The following is a 13,906-nucleotide window of genomic DNA, read 5'->3' as shown; positions in this document are numbered from 1 at the left end:
CCCTCCCGAGGGATTAATAAAGTTTAATTTAATTTAATCTAATCTAATAACTTTAATCTCAGCCAAACCGATTTACTCACGAACAAATAAAACACTGAAAAAGCCAACCAATAACATTTTTAAGTTATCAAAGTGACTTATATATCATGTTTAACCCGAGTGGTGAAAGCCCGTGGGGGTTTGAAGACGATGTGTCGGTCGGCTCAGATATTTGAAGTTCACACAGCTACATTCTCACCTGAAAATATGTTAAAAGGTTTTTTGCGACCCAGAAAGAGAAATAAGAGTAATATTAAAACTAAGACGCTGCCGCCATTGTTGGAAACTGGAATTGGCTGGCCGCGCTATGAATTCTGCGATATGGTTTTTCAACTTTGTTGTCTGGGTGGAAAATCTGGAGAAAGGTGGTATTCTCCCGGAAAAATTGGGAGGGTTGGCATGTATGGTTGTGGCAACATCACTAACCTCGTCAAACACCTCAGAGTAAATCATATCACAGAATATGACGAGCGTATGTTGAGGCGAACTGAAGAGGAGGACAGGGACAGGTGCTGCTAGGGTGAGAGTCTCTCACGGAGTCCTTTAGTCCTGCAGGCAGGCAACGTGTTCAAATAGCACAACTTCAGTTTTTTATTTCTATATGATGAACTCTGCATTATTAAGTGATAAGAACAAGTAATCTGATGTCCTGTAATCATTATGATGCTATAATTTGAGATACAATAAATAAAATCTGTTTTTGTACAAAGTATCGGTATCGGATCAGTATCGTCGATACCACCCTGGATATTACTTGGTATCGGATCGGAAAGGAAATCAGTGGTATCGCACATCACAATCGCAAGGTAACAGTTGCGGTAGTTCAGCCTTCCAACTAGGTCAGCTCCTGGAAACCTCCCGTGTGAGGCATTCCAAACGTGTCCTTCTGGGAGGAGGCCCCAGGGTAAACCTAAGGTACAATGGAGATATTGTATCTCTTTGATGGCCTGATATATCTCAGTGCTCCGGGGGATACGTTTGATAAGGGGCCTAGGGAGAATGAGGTTTGAGCTTCTCTGCTCAGGCTGCTGCTGCCACCAAATCACAATAACAGGTGCCTTTGGCGTTGTAAAAATAAAATAAAATTGAATTGAATTGCCCCCACAAGGCACCATTGGAGAGATGGAAAAAAGTATTTGGATGGATGGAGGGATAGATAATAATAATAGTCAGGAAAATGTGTAATTAGATTAGATTAGATTAGATAGAACTTTATTAATCCCTCGGGTGGGTTCCTCTGGGAAATTCGATTTCCAAAAAAGCACAGCACCGACAGAAGTTACAGAGTTACAGAATATTATATATATATATATATATATATATATATATATATATATATATATATATATATATATATATATATATATATATATATAATACACACACACACACACACACACACACACACACATATATATATATAAATGTGTAATATGTACAGTACAGACACCTGTTAATTAAAATTGTTCCTTATCTGAACATCTTCCAGGTTTTTGTGTCAAAGAATGTGCAAAAAATAAATCCACTGGTACTTACTGTCTATAGCTAAACTGAGAAATCATAAGGACCTTTTACTACAATCTATTCATGCAACACTTTTATACTATGCCTCTAAAACACTTTCTTACAGGTTCTTAAGGCATAAACTATCATGCACATACCAATGGATGCATCAAGAGCTGTCAAAGAGACTGAGCTCCCACACCAGAAATGCCATACCAGGTCGTCATGCAGCCGGACAGAATACTCTCAATGCTGCATCCATATACAGGGAGTGCAGAATTATTAGGCAAGTTGTATTTTTGAGGAATAATTTTATTATTGAACAACAACCATGTTCTCAATGAACCCAAAAAACTCATTAATATCAAAGCTGAATGTTTTTGGAAGTAGTTTTTAGTTTGTTTTTAGTTTTAGCTATTTTAGGGGGATATCTGTGTGTGCAGGTGACTATTACTGTGCATAATTATTAGGCAACTTAACAAAAAACAAATATATACCCATTTAAATTATTTATTTTTACCAGTGAAACCAATATAACATCTCCACATTCACAAATATACATTTCTGACATTCAAAAACAAAACAAAAACAAATCAGCGCCCAATATAGCCACCTTTCTTTGCAAGGACACTCAAAAGCCTGCCATCCATGGATTCTGTCAGTGTTTTGATCTGTTCACCATCAACATTGCGTGCAGCAGCAACCACAGCCTCCCAGACACTGTTCAGAGAGGTGTACTGTTTTCCCTCCTTGTAAATCTCACATTTGATGATGGACCACAGGTTCTCAATGGGGTTCAGATCAGGTGAACAAGGAGGCCATGTCATTAGTTTTTCTTCTTTTATACCCTTTCTTGCAGCCACGCTGTGGAGTACTTGGACGCGTGTGATGGAGCATTGTCCTGCATGAAAATCATGTTTTTCTTGAAGGATGCAGACTTCTTCCTGTACCACTGCTTGAAGAAGGTGTCTTCCAGAAACTGGCAGTAGGACTGGGAGTTGAGCTTGACTCCATCCTCAACCCGAAAAGGCCCCACAAGCTCATCTTTGATGATACCAGCCCAAACCAGTACTCCACCTCCACCTTGCTGGCGTCTGAGTGGGACTGGAGCTCTCTGCCCTTTACCAATCCAGCCACGGGCCCATCCATCTGGCCCATCAAGACTCACTCTCATTTCATCAGTCCATAAAACCTTAGAAAAACCAGTCTTGAGATATTTCTTGGCCCAGTCTTGACGTTTCAGCTTGTGTGTCTTGTTCAGTGGTGGTCGTCTTTCAGCCTTTCTTACCTTGGCCATGTCTCTGAGTATTGCACACCTTGTGCTTTTGGGCACTCCAGTGATGTTGCAGCTCTGAAATATGGCCAAACTGGTGGCAAGTGGCATCTTGGCAGCTGCACGCTTGACTTTTCTCAGTACATGGGCAGTTATTTTGCTCCTTGGTTTTTCCACACGCTTCTTGCGACCCTGTTGACTATTTTGAATAAAACGCTTGATTGTTCGATGATCACGCTTCAGAAGCTTTGCAATTTTGAGACTGCTGCATCCCTCTGCAAGATATCTCACTATTTTTTACTTTTCTGAGCCTGTCAAGTCCTTCTTTTGACCCATTTTGCCAAAGGAAAGGACGTTGCCTAATAATTATGCACACCTGATAGAGGGTGTTGTTGTCATTAGACCACACCTCTTCTCATTACAGAGATGCACATCACCTAATATGCTTAATTGGTAGTAGGCTTTCGAGCCTATACAGCTTGGAGTAAGACAACATGCATGAAGAGGATGATGTGGACAAAATACTCATTTGCCTAATAATTCTGCACTCCCTGTAAGTTGGTGAGTATTCTGAGTAGGGCTGCCACGATTAGTCGACTAGTCACGATTACGTCGACTATCAAAATCGTCGACGACTAATTTAATAGTCGACGCGTCGTTTGAAGCTTTGTAAGATCACAAAAGACGCAGGAATAAGTAGCAGGATTTAAGAGTGCAATAAAGGACTGAAACAGAAGATGGCAGCACTGCATGAAGAAGGATGACAGCTGCCGTTAAACCCCGAAGAAGAAGAAGCTGTGTCCCAGAATTCATAGCGCGGCCCAGCTCAGTTTCCAACAATGGCGGCAGCTAGTTAGTTTTAATATTACTCTTATTATTCTTTCTGGGTCACAAAATAAACGTTTAACATATTTTCAGGCGAGAATGTAGCTGTGTAAACCTCAAATATCTGCTCAGTTTATCAAGACACCACATATTTTCAAAAGCGCTCCGACGTTTTCAAAGACGTCTATTACCCACTAGCTCGATAGTTAGCCGGGGGCAAGGCTCACTAGAGCCGTGAGAACACTGGACTCCCGGCAGATCGTTTTCAAACCCACCGCCATCTTTCGCTATTCAGGTTAAACATGATATATGAGTCACTTAGATAACTTACAAATGTTATTGTTTGGCTTTTTTTTAGTATTTTATTTGTTCCTGAGTAAATCGGTTTGGCTGAGAGTAAAGTTATAGTTTTTACACAGCTGAATAAACATCAAGCAGACAACTGATGATGTCATGGGGTGGAAAGGGACCAGAGATGGGCAGTAACGCGTAACAAGTAAAGTAAGGGATTACTATTGCAAAAACGGTAATTAGATTACCGTTACTTTCCCGTAGGAACGCTGCGTTACTGCGTTACTAAAACCGTGATTTTTTTGCCAGAATGTCTCACGACAGTGACGTAAGCGAGTGTGACGTTAGTGACAACAGCTGTGTGCAGATCAACAATGGATCATATATCGAGTGCGGGAGAAAGTATGAGCGTGCAGCGTTTAAAGCGTGGAAGTACTGACCTTACTTTGAGTTTGATTCCATAAAAAGTGACAAAAACATTAGTGTCCGCTGTGCGTGGGAAGAAAACTTCTTTTTACAGCGAAAAAACCCCTAAACTTCCGAGCAAGCACCGAGTAGCTACGACGTAATGGGAAACTCACAGAGAAACTCACGGATTCTTCCACTGACCGCGGCACACCTGCACCAGGGTAAACCTCCGCCTACCCCACTCCTGCTTTACAGGGAGTGCAGAATTATTAGGCAAGTTGTATTTTTGAGGAATAATTTTATTATTGAACAACAACCATGTTCTCAATGAACCCAAAAAACTCATTAATATCAAAGCTGAATGTTTTTGGAAGTAGTTTTTAGTTTGTTTTTAGTTTTAGCTATTTTAGGGGGATATCTGTGTGTGCAGGTGACTATTACTGTGCATAATTATTAGGCAACTTAACAAAAAACAAATATATACCCATTTCAATTATTTATTTTTACCAGTGAAACCAATATAACATCTCCACATTCACAAATATACATTTCTGACATTCAAAAACAAAACAAAAACAAATCAGCGACCAATATAGCCACCTTTCTTTGCAAGGACACTCAAAAGCCTGCCATCCATGGATTCTGTCAGTGTTTTGATCTGTTCACCATCAACATTGCGTGTAGCAGCAACCACAGCCTCCCAGACACTGTTCAGAGAGGTGTACTGTTTTCCCTCCTTGTAAATCTCACATTTGATGATGGACCACAGGTTCTCAATGGGGTTCAGATCAGGTGAACAAGGAGGCCATGTCATTAGTTTTTCTTCTTTTATACCCTTTCTTGCCAGCCACGCTGTGGAGTACTTGGACGCGTGTGATGGAGCATTGTCCTGCATGAAAATCATGTTTGTCTTGAAGGATGCAGACTTCTTCCTGTACCACTGCTTGAAGAAGGTGTCTTCCAGAAACTGGCAGTAGGACTGAGAGTTGAGCTTGACTCCATCCTCAACCCGAAAAGGCCCCACAAGCTCATCTTTGATGATACCAGCCCAAACCAGTACTCCACCTCCACCTTGCTGGCGTCTGAGTGGGACTGGAGCTCTCTGCCCTTTACCAATCCAGCCACGGGCCCATCCATCTGGCCCATCAAGACTCACTCTCATTTCATCAGTCCATAAAACCTTAGAAAAACCAGTCCTGAGATATTTCTTGGCCCAGTCTTGACGTTTCAGCTTGTGTGTCTTGTTCAGTGGTGGTTGTCTTTCAGCCTTTCTTACCTTGGCCATGTCTCTGAGTATTGCACACCTTGTGCTTTTGGGCACTCCAGTGATGTTGCAGCTCTGAAATATGGCCAAACTGGTGGCAAGTGGCATCTTGGCAGCTGCACGCTTGACTTTTCTCAGTTCATGGGCAGTTATTTTGCTCCTTGGTTTTTCCACACGCTTCTTGCGACCCTGTTGACTATTTTGAATGAAACGCTTGATTGTTCGATGATCACGCTTCAGAAGCTTTGCAATTTTGAGACTGCTGCATCCCTCTGCAAGATATCTCACTATTTTTGACTTTTCTGAGCCTGTCAAGTCCTTCTTTTGACCCATTTTGCCAAAGGAAAGGACGTTGCCTAATAATTATGCACACCTGATATAGGGTGTTGATGTCATTAGACCACACCCCTTCTCATTACAGAGATGCACATCACCTAATATGCTTAATTTCGAGCCTATACAGCTTGGAGTAAGACAACATGCATGAAGAGGATGATGTGGACAAAATACTCATTTGCCTAATAATTCTGCACTCCCTGTACAGGTGAAAATAGAGCAACAGGACCGCTAGTCTTTGATTTTATTTATTTTCTGCTGTGTTTTACTTGCATTTATTTGAAAGACTGAGTGTAAACACAAAAAATTTTTTATTTTATGCGCTGGAATGTGCAGAAAATAGGTTTAAATATTAAACAAATTTCTTCCAGTCAGAGAATGCTGCATATAATTACATTTTTGCTTGATGCATAAAGTTAAAAGGTTAAAACTGATAAAACAAGTTTTAAAAAGAGACTTTTCCACTTGATTACATTTTGTATGATGAATTATGCAGAAAAAGTAGAATTGGGCTGAAAGATCTATCACTTTATCACCTATTCAGGTTGTAAATCATGTTTTTAAAAAGTAACTAAGCAACTAAGTAATTAATTACTTTTGAAAATAAGTAATCAGTAAAGTAACGGGATTACTTTTTGGGGGAAGTAATCAGTAATTAGTTACTGATTACTTTTTTCAAGTAACTTGACCAACACTGAAAGGGACAAGTTACCTAGGGTTTTATTGTGCATGTTTTGCTGTGTTTTACTATTTTAATATTGACGTCGACATCTGGTTATAGGCAGGTCAAGACATTGTGCTCTGGATGAAGCTCAGGAAGTAGAGATGGTCATCTACTAATCAGAAGGTTGGCGATTTGATCCCTGCATGCTAAATATCCCTGGATAGTAACAAGATAGGAACCCCAGTTTGCTCTTGCTTGCATCCATCACAGTACTAATGTGTGTACAATGGGATTGTATGAATGGGGGAATGAGGCAAGTTGTATAAACTGCTTTGAGAGCTCAGGTAGAGTAGAAAAGTGCTATATAAAAAATCCATATAGGGGAATACCCCTTGGAATCAAAGACTTGGACCCTTTAAATAGCGAGCTGATCCAAACTTCCTGTATTGGAGCAATGGGCCAATCCGAAGCACAATCTTGGGTTAACAACTCAGTTAGGAATATAATATAATGCCCTTCTATTCCTCTTATTTTTGTAACATATATTCTGGTCAGTGTTTATTTTTCAAAAACACAGTTGTTAGTAAATGAAAAAGCATTGCACATTGTTGGAGCTATTTGTTCTGTTGGATGTTTGGTTGGCCAAATGAAAGGAATCACAACTACACACATAAACATCTTTTTCACTTACTAACAACTGTGTGCCCTTAGACCGCCTTTGCAGATGTGCACAAATTTAAGGAAAGTGTGCATAAAGGGCTTCAAATGTCTTCTAAATAGTCCTCAGATGCTGGGTGGTGGTCTAAGCCCTCACAGGCTTTGTTGAGACTGGAGGTGGAAGTCTGTGTGCCTTTTCTCAGTATTTGTCAGTTTTCATCTTGTGTTCTGCCTGTTCGACTGAGGACATTTTCTAAACACAAGCTAAACCAAACAAAAGATGACAGCTTGACCACTAAATAGTGCCTTTACTGTTAGACTGCTTTCCTCTCCATCAACCTCAAACTTTTTCTCACCAGTGCAGAAGGAGTTACTCTACTCCTTCTCTAGCAATATATACTTCAGAAAATAGACATTTTTCCCTAATTAAATTCTATCTAAGACTTTCTCTAACCTCTAGCTGAATACACAGTCAGAATAAATTAAGACAATTTTATTAAATATATAAAAAAGCTGCTGTTCAGTCAAATGATTTAATAACTAAATATTAATTATTATTTTTATTCATAATAAATTGGTGTCATTCCCCATTAAATTACTAATATAAATATAAAATATAAATATATGCAGCACTTTTTTGGACATTGCAAAATCAGAACTGCAATATTATTGCAATATTATTACTAGTGTTGTTGTATGTTGTACTGTGTATGTGACGAATTTAATTAAATATCTCACTTTTATATAATTCAGCTAATTGTTTTGTCAAACACTATCACCGGCACTACATTTTGTATATGTCAGTTATTATGCAACACCAGATTTAATTAAAAAACTTTTAGGGCAATACAGAGATGGCTCATTAAACATATCTTGTTCGACCTCAGTGATATACAATGTAGGTTTGGTAGGTTTTTCCCCTAAATAATAAACACCTAGAAACGCCACTTTGAGTTTACTTGTCATTTCTGATACTTAGATTAGTTTGATGATATGAAACATATACGTGTGCCAAACATACAAAAAAATAGGAAATCAGGAAGGTGACAAACATCTATGTTTTCTGTAACATAGTTGCAGTGAATGAGAAGTAGATTTCTTCTCTATATATTCATATCCACCCGAAAAGCCAAAGGAAACTTTCACATTAGCTGTAAATGCTGTTGAATTGTGAATTAATTTATATGAGTAAAAAGAAAAAACAACAACAATGTATTTGCTCCTATCACGACACTAGCAGTGAGCTCCACTCTCCTCACACTTTTCCTGACTTTTCCAACTCAGATTCCATCCACATTTCATCTTGGACATGATGAGCCTTGTGGGTGTTTTCAATTTTACATCAAGTGAAGTGCTAACATAGTTGTGTGGATATCCCCGTCTCAATAAACATATTCACCAATGATTCCTCTCACTTGGGATGTGACTAACCAGTATCGGATCGCTGTTGAAAGTACTACAAAATGTTTTTTGTGAGGTTGTCTTGGGATGTATCATGCTTCCTTGCCTGAGGTTAGCTTCTGTTTCTGGGGATGAGGGTAGGGCATGCTCTCTTATCTTCTCCAGGTAAGCCAGGTTAGGCTTTTTGTGCAAGCTTTTCAGGTGGACTTTAAGGGTCATGGGATTTTTCTGCCTTTAGAAATGTCCCACATATTTGATCTTGTTCCACTACATGACACTTTTATCTGAAACATAGTCAATGGACTGGTTCTTATATAGCACTTTTCTACTCTGAGCACTCAAAGCGGTTATACAAAACTCGTTCATTTACCAAATCACACCCATTCGCACAAGCACTTTTTCTAAGCTTCCAATCTAACATTCACACACACATTCATACTCCAATGGATGCATCGGAGAGCAACATGGGGTTACTATCTTGTCCAAGGATATTTGGCATGAGGACTGGGGCAGACTGGGAATAGTCACATTCAGTGTGGACAGATCGGCAACACAGACGACGTGACTTTCCATCTGCTGGCATAAAGTAGCACAGCAAGAAAACAAACCAGAAACTGGACTTCATATTCACCCTAGATTAACATATGATCTCCCCACCCGCCCCCGCAAAAAAAAGACAAACGAACAAAAAACCCACACATTTTCTCTATAAATTCAGTTGACTTTAGTCAGTTTTGTGAATGCTCAATATAGTTTCAGTAAAAAAAAAATTCTGTGAAGGCTAATTGTTTTTTTCAGTTATTCAAATGTTTTTTACTTCTAGTTTTAATTATTTTGTTCGTTTCGAACGATAATAACCTTGCCTGCAGTTTTTATGACGCTGTCTACCCATCACAGTCACAAACATCTTTATGTTTTTCATTAAGATGTTTGCTGTGGTAAACAGGTAAATGGTAAAACAGACTATTACTCATTGCCTTGTTTACACATTCATGCATGTGCTAAAAACTCTGAAAATATCAAAGGCAACTCAGGATTCAGTACCTACTCAAAGGATACTTCAATACGCATATCGGAGAAGCCGAAAAGAACTTTCAGCCATGTTTACAGTATTATTCTTTAAATAGGCCAGGGATGCCAAATTGTGTCGATATCTCACAACAGAGCAGGACTACTGTTAAAAACATTTAACATGAAGGATGTGTCTGTTATTCATTACTGGAGATTACATGATGCCCTTTGGCCCTATGGAACTCTAAAAATGTGTGATGTCCTTGTGTATGCTATGAATCCACCTATCAACAGAACAGCTAATGTAATTTCTCTTCAGTACTCTCGTTTCCAGAACCAACCTGGGAGTGGAAACCATGGCAACACAAGATTTTTTTGTACTGCAAATGCTGTTAGCTGACAGATCATGCTATTACCTGCTGCAGTAATGGGGAAAAAGTATGCTGGGTTTCTTCTCAAGTTACCACATTCAGTTAAAATCATTACAGTTCACCATACAGCATTGCAATACCATCTACTCTGTCAATCTTCTTTCATCTTCAAACCTGCTGTTGAATCGAAGCTTGGGTTTAAATAGACAGGGAAAGCCTGGATTTAAAGATCTAAACACAGAGGTTTCCTTCACTAAAGTCTTTGCACGGAGTAAAGGAGCCTTTAACTGATATTATTTAACTATAAACCAAGTTTACCCGTAGAAAAGATTTGGAGGGGAATGTTATGACAACAGCACTGCCAAGGGTGGAGAGGGAGCAACACTGGAAAAGCATATGGAAGGATGCAACACATAAGCAGGACCCAGTGACCATCACAGTGGCAGACATCTAAGAAAGAGTCTCACCTATGATGAAGAGTTGTACAGCACAGACCATGACATGAGCCACATATAGTGGATAAAGAAGCTAACTGCACTGTATGAACATCTGGCAGCACAAATGAAAAAGCTGCTAATGAAAGAGATGCAACCAGAAGCGCTAACCAAAGGCCCGGCAGTCCTGATCCCCAAAGATTCCCAGAAGGCTCCGATCCCATCCTACTATTAGCTCAATACATGAGTTGGGCCCATAAAGATATTTTCTTAAACAGCAGTGGAACGAAACACCACCTGAATTGACTACCAGAAGGCCTATTGATTAATGCCTCATGTAGGGATCCTGGAATGCCTAGAACTATACAAAATCAACAGGCTGTATGAGCCCTCAGCAGGAATTCAATACGGATGTGACGAAAAATACCCTGCTTGGATAATAAGCTGACCATTGACATCAAGATGAGAAAGCTTCTAAAGCAAGTTTTCACTTATTGATTAAACCACTGAATGAACTGCACTGTCACAAGAATATGCATGTATTCATTTGGTGCTTTGGAAAATGTATAAATGTTTTTTAGGTGATTCTAGTCGCCTGATAAGTCTGTTTTACACTACTCAAATTCAAATTCAAATTCAAATTTTATTTGTCACACACACACAACCATACACAGTATGACATGGGGGTGAAATGCTTGTAGCTGTACAATGCCCGACCATTAAATGACAGAAGAAAAGTTTTACAATATTTACAATTTACTACAAAAGTTTACAAATTAACTTAGGAATTTACAGTAAAGAATGTGCAAATAGCAGAAGAGATTATAAAGATAAGGATTATAAATTATAGGAATTATAGGATTATAGGAAATGTGTGGTGGTGCGTGTGGTGACGTGTGTGAGAGTCCAGTCTTATAGTGACGTGTTTGGGAGAGTCCAGTCCTACACCTGGTTCAGGCCCCGAATAGCCTGGGGGAAGAAGCTCCTCCTCATTCTCTCTGTTTTGGCCTTAAGGGAGCGGAAGCGCTTCCCAGACCTCAACAGTGAGAAGAGTCCATTGTTGGGATGGGAGAGGTCCATCATAACCTTCCTAGCTTTGGACTTGCACCGCTTGGTGTAGATGGACAGCAGGTCAGGGAGCTCTGATTGAATGATGCGTTCTGCCGAGCGCACCACCCTTTGCAGATCTCGTCTGTCCTGCTTGGTGCTGTTCCCAAACCAGGTGCAGATGTTTGACGTCAGGACGCTCTCGATGGTGCAGGAGTAGAAGTTCTTGAGCACCTTCAGTGGCAGATGGAAGTCTCTAAGTCTTCTGAGGAAGAAGAGACACTGACGGGCTTTCTTAACCAGGGTGTTGATGTGACAGGACCATGACAGGTCCTGAGTGATGTGGACACCCAGGTATCGGAAACTGTCCACTCTCTCCACTGGCGTGCCACTGATGATGAGGGGTTTGTAATTCCTCGCCTGCTTTGTAGTGAAGTCCACGATCAGCTCCTTAGTCTTGCTGACGTTTAGGAGGAGGTTATTCTCCTGGCACCAGGTCTCCAGGTTCCTAATGTCCTCCAGGTAGGCCGTCTCGATGTTGTCGGAGATCAGGCCCACAACAGCAGTGTCGTCAGCAAACTTGACAATGGAGGTGGTGTCGGATGTGGCTACACAGTCATAAGTGTACAGTGAGTACAGCAGGGGGCTTAAAACACAGCCCTGAGGCACTCCAGTGCTGAGTGAGATGGAGGGGGAGACTTGTTTTCCTACCCTCACTGATTGGGGTCTGTCTGTGAGGAAGTTGAGGATCCACTGACACAGTGATGAGCTGAGTCCTAGATCCGTCAACTTGGTGAAAAGCTTAGAGGGAATTATTGTGTTGAATGCTGAACTGTAGTCCACGAACAGCATCCTAACATAATTCCCTCTGCCAGTGTCCAGGTGACTCAGGGATGTGTGGAGCAGGTGAGATATGGCATCGTCTGTGGAACGATTAGTCCGGTAAGCAAACTGAAGTGAGTCGATGGTGGGAGGAAGTGAAGAAGTGATGTGATCTCTCATCAGTCTTTCAAAACACTTCATCACAATTGAAGTCAGTGCTACTGGACGGTAGTCATTGTGGCAAGCGGGCTGTTGTTTCTTTGGAACAGGGACAATAATGGACCGTTTGAAGCACGTGGGAACCACAGCTTGGGCCAGGCAGAGGTTGAAGATCTCCGTGAACACCGGTGCTAGTTGATCAGCGCAGGCTCTAAGGACCCGGCCAGGGATTGCATCTGGTCCTGCTGCCTTCCTGGTGTTCACCCTCCTGAAGGTGTTCCTCACGGCATGCTCTGTGATGACGAATGCATTTTCTTCACTGGTGCACTCCGAGCGCGCGCAGCCGTTTGTTGTTTTAATTGCTGCGGCGTCGAAGCGAGCATAAAACGTGTTCAGCTCATCAGCCAGTGAAGCATCGGCATTCATCATTGAAGAAGCTGGTCGTTTATAGTCCGTTATAGTCCGCAGTCCTTTCCACAGGCTCCTAGAGTCGCACTGTCGTAGCTGTGACTCTAGTTTTTCCCCGTAGCTCCGCTTTGCCTTTCGGACCGCGCTGCGCACGTTGTAGGACGCAGCCTTGTATAGGTCCATATTACCGGAGACAAGCCCTTCATTGTAGGCAGCGGTGCGTGATCTCAGAGCGTCGCGGATGTTTTTATCCACCCACGGCTTCTGGTTGGGAAACGTTCGGATGATAGTTCTTTCTGCTGTGTCGTCCGCTAGTTTCCCGATAAATCCCACAACCGCTTCCGTAAACATGTTGATGTCATCAGAGCTGCGCCGAAACATGTCCCAGTCTGCGTCATCCAGTGCGTCCTGCAGCGCGGCCACCGATTGGTCCGTCCAGCGAGCGACCTCCCTCCTGATTGGTGGTTGCTGCTTTAGCCTTTGTTTGCAAGCAGGTATGAGGAAGATGGCGGAATGGTCCGATTTTCCAAATGCCGGCAGGGGTTGAGCCTTGTAACAGTTCTTGAACGGGGTGTAGCAGTGGTCTAATGTCCTCGTGAAGGTTGTGAAATGTCCGTTTGAGATTCACTCTGTTAAAATCTCCCATAACAATGAGTGCGGCATCTCGGTGAAGTGTTTGTTGATGTGTGAGAGCCTCATGTAGCTCACATAAGGCAGTGTCCGAGTCCGCGTGAGGCGGAATGTAAACAGTGCAAGCAATGACCGCAGTGAATTCCCGAGGGAGATAGAAAGGGCGACACTTAACGATCAAAAGCTCCAGATTGGGCGAGCAAGAGCGTGTGAGTGGGGAGATGTTTGTGCTGTCGCACCATCTGTTGTTCACCATCAAACACACTCCACCACCTCTTTTCTTCCCCGACTCCATTGTCCTGTCCATGCGGTAAACCGAAAAGAACCCCGTCGGCTGCACGGCGTGGTCTGGTATCGCTGGGT

The sequence above is a fragment of the Diplotaxodon limnothrissa genome, linkage group LG16, assembly GCF_057381915.1.
Source record: "Diplotaxodon limnothrissa isolate DT_005_m linkage group LG16, D_limnothrissa_male_GT1.1, whole genome shotgun sequence".
Taxonomy (NCBI): Eukaryota; Metazoa; Chordata; class Actinopteri; order Cichliformes; family Cichlidae; genus Diplotaxodon; species Diplotaxodon limnothrissa.
Note: the sequence above shows the minus strand (reverse complement) of the source record.